General features: G+C 37.4%; 1 long non-coding RNA gene across 3 annotated transcripts in view; it reads right to left on the bottom strand.

The window, feature by feature from the left end:
• LOC109824776 overlaps positions 1–2556 on the bottom strand; it is a 5107-nt gene extending 2551 nt beyond the window's left edge. The window contains exons 1-3 of one of the 3 annotated variants that reach the window (XR_002242775.1): positions 2393–2556; positions 2114–2188; positions 741–1077 (exon numbers count right to left, since the gene is read on the bottom strand). This is a non-coding gene — a long non-coding RNA (uncharacterized LOC109824776). The remainder of the gene's footprint in view (positions 1–740; positions 1078–2113; positions 2189–2392) is intronic. The other 2 variants (XR_002242776.1, XR_002242777.1) reach the window with 2 other exon arrangements.

The following is a 4006-nucleotide window of genomic DNA, read 5'->3' as shown; positions in this document are numbered from 1 at the left end:
GTGGGGGGGGGGGGGGAGGGGGTTGTTATTGTGAAATTAACCCTTAAAGCGGAAAAAGATGTTTGTTCTTCAATGCACAACATGTATTCTCAAAAAGTAACACAAAGCTAGATACATGAGAGATAGATTAATAAGCTATGAAACGAAATCTTGCCTGCGGAAGCTTCTTGTCATCATCAGAAAGCATGTCCATTGCACTCCAAAAGATGGTTTCAACATTTATTTTCTCATCGTCTTCATTTAAGTCCAATTTTTCCATTTATAGTCCAAAGTTCAACATATCAAGCTATTAAAGTCAACAATAGCTTAGTTCTAACTACACAGAAGAATCACTTTAGAAAATGACAATGAAAAATACTCTTGAATCAAAAGTATACAATGTAATTTTGGATTAAAAGAAATACATCATGCAAGCCCCACAGTTATCGAATTCATCAATTCAGATAGTAGTAAGGAGCTCGCATAACTAGTATCTGAACGAAACTTGGGCTGTAAGCAGATTGTTCATTATTAATAAACTCATATTTTCATCATTTCCTTTTAGTAATCAATAAAGAAATTGCAAAACACCACAAAATTTATGTGCAGATGTCTAGATAAGGAGAAAATTAAGATTAATTGCTTCCGCAATTTTATTATAAGAAGTTCCAAGAAGTCAACTGGATGTTAAGAAAACATATACATTATATGAAGAAAAAAATAGAATTTGATAAATAAATAAACAGATAAGCATGGATTACCCGCATTGTAAGAAACTCGCAGTCCCTTTTGCTGAACCTGAAAATTATCACAGGATCGTATTGTTGCTGCATTATCATTTTCACCATTTTAAATGTCACTTTCTTCACTAAGCCTGCCTGATAGTAAACCTTTTTTTCACTTCCCATTTTCCCTTTTCTTATCCCCTTCGCTAGCTGGAACAAGTGCATTTAAAGCTTTTTGAAAATTGCCCTCCCTAAATTTCCCTCTTTCATCCACCACCAAATATAAGCCATCACCTCCAGAAGGAAAAATGTAATGCTGAAGTGGTGTAGGTCGATAATCCGTATAAACAATGTGGCAAGGCTGCTGATGTACCTGCATTAAACAAAAGGTGGTTGATGCCAAAAAAAGTAATCGACCACACACAAAGCATGGTTGCCCAAAATAAAGCAATAAATAACGAAGATAAAAAGTAGAGTATACTTCAAACAAAGCTGACATATAATTCCTTCTCCACTTTGTAATGACCATCTACAAAACTATTCAAATAATATATCTACCTAGTGTTGTTGATGCCAAAATTCATAATAAAATTAATCAGTAGTGGGCTGCCTAACATCAATCAGAGACACTCCTCGTGATCTTATCGTCATCATTTAGGTGTTTATAATGAAAATGGGGATGGTATTAACAATGTGACATCAAAGAACTAGACAAGCATTCAACACCGAAGCAGGCACCAACTCCTTGTGATCTTATCGTCATCATTTAACTATTCACAATGAAAACAGGGATGGTATTATGGTATAATAAACAATGTGACATCAATGAATTAGACAATGTTTTAAGACCAGCATTCAACAGCTAAGCAGGCACAAACTTCATGGGCAAAATACCATGGCCAAGAAGGGAGATTGCAGAACATCTTTAGAATGTGGGCTGGTGGGTAGATCCTACCTAATTGATCATGAATTTTATGCTTGTCAAACCAAAAAGCAAACCTTCAGATTCTCCTGGAGTTCAAGAGTCTAGAAGAAGAGAAGAAACCCGGTAATTTTTTTTATTGAACTTATGTTTAAGCATAAATATATAGCAGAAGACTGAAAAAGAAATATTCCCAGATCCTAGACCTTTAAATTCCAATTGAATCAAAGGTAGAAAGCATCTAGTCTATGGATCAACCATACAAAAAAATAATCAGCTTAAAGACCCTTAAAGGAATTCATTTTTGAAACCAAATAATGTATATGCTAATTCAGCAACTAGCATCATAACTCAAGTTTTGTTTCCTTTAGTTATTGGCTAAAAGTTGGATCCCAACTTAAACAGTATCAAGTAAATTTGATATAGTGGAGAGCAGACAGAAACTTGTATAAGAGAATGACAATCAAATCAAAATTGTAACAATAACCTTTGATGTAGTGTACTTCTTCAAAGATAATCCAAGCAACCTCCCTCATAACCTCCCTCTTAGTAGAACCTATAACTATTAAAAACATGGGTAAATCACAATATAATCGCAAACAAACATATCACATGAACAATTTGACTGCTGAGTTAATAAAAACTGCATTTGAAGATAATTTCAAGAATCATGAAGAGTTGCAGGCTGGCAGAGCCAAATCAAACTTAAGCTACCACTTGCTTGAAGATAATTCAACGAAATAAGTGTTAAAAGAAGAGAATTTACCTGGTAAGCCTCGAAATCATCAAAGCTAACCCCCATCTGGCAACTGTATACTCCACATGATCCAAAATAACCTTCTACAAGCTAACCAGATCGTTCTTCAAGAATCCATCCATGAGCTCAAGCATCCTCTCAGCACATAATAATATTATTCATAATAGGAAGATTGCCCTAAGATTACACAAAAAATTGTTCAAAGATCGCACATGATTTCATTAAGAAGACCAGATCCTAAATTTCTTACGAAATCAAACCACATTATGCATGCAATCAAAAGATGAATCTCAACAGATCTATACAAACCCTAACAAATAATCCCCAAAATGAAAACAGCTACACAAAAACCAAAGCAATCCCTAGATTCAATCAATACCCTCTTTCAAACAAGCAAGGATCAAAATCACCTCACCTCCTCAGACGCGGACTCAGGCGATGGGCTCACCACCCACGGCGGCACTGGGTGCGGCCCCACCGAAGAACAACAGCAGCCTTGCGGCGACCCCACCACCCTCCTGCTCATCAAGAAACAGATCCTCTGGCACCTGAAACGCCCTATTAACCTCGACGATCGCCGACCCCGCAGTCAGCGTCGACATCAGGATGGACCCTACCGACGTCAAGAACACCACGAACACCGTCAGCAGCCCAAGGCCCAGCAGCGTCTCCCGATCGACGGCCGACGACGGAGGTGAAAGCAGCGGGCGACGTGCAGATGAGACAGAGAGATTTAGGGATTTGGAGGGGGGTGTTTGCCCGTTTGGCGGGTTTTTAGATGGCTCTAGGAGAAAAAAGAGGCGGTGAAATGAAAAAAAACAGGGGGAAATTTTTTTTAGGCAAATTATTTTCAGAAGTTAATATTATCTATTAATTTAATCTGTTTTCAAAAGTCTGAAATCAATGTAAAAATCACAAGTAGTTTATATATGTTGGTGGTTCACCATTCGAAGACAAAAAGGTTCGTAAAATGACAACCCTATGGTTAAAGAGCGGGACTCTAACCAGCTCAGTGGCATAAAACCCAGTAAAAGACAACTTCTTGGACCTAACAAGCGATGTGTCATCCCTGTCGACACGAAATACAGGGTCAGTCGGCTCTTCATGACCAAGATGATTCCTCATGAGTTGGCCCAATCACGCATTCGGCTATTCGCACGACTATCCAGTCGACCAACTATGAAGACGACTCGAAGACTGGTGCACCCCTACCAAAAGGATAAGACCAAATAGAACTCCCTTCGGATATACATCAACATTTCAAAAAAAAATAGTGAGGAAAGCTTCAATTTGTCGTCAATGAATTTGGCGGGTGTTGCACATTTTTTCGTCAAATTAATAACGAGGAAACTATAATTTCCTCGCTAATAGGTTATTTTTTATGACAAAACGGTTCCTCGTAAAACAAAAGATTTTAGCGATGAAGCCTTAAATTTGTTGCTATTGAAATTGACGGGTTTTGCACATTTTTCTGCCAAACTAATAATGAGGAAACTATTATTTCCTCGCTAATTAGTTTTTTTAACGAGGAAACAGTTCCTCGTAAAACAAAAATTTTAGCGAGGAACCCTTTAATTTGTCGTCAATGAATTTGACGGGTGTTGCAAATTTTTTCGTCAAATT

The sequence above is a fragment of the Asparagus officinalis genome, chromosome 9 (assembly GCF_001876935.1).
Source record: "Asparagus officinalis chromosome 9, Aspof.V1, whole genome shotgun sequence".
In the NCBI taxonomy this organism is placed as follows: Eukaryota; Viridiplantae; Streptophyta; class Magnoliopsida; order Asparagales; family Asparagaceae; genus Asparagus; species Asparagus officinalis.
The sequence above is the reverse complement of the archived record's forward strand: the minus strand, read 5'-3'. Positions and strand labels throughout refer to the sequence as shown.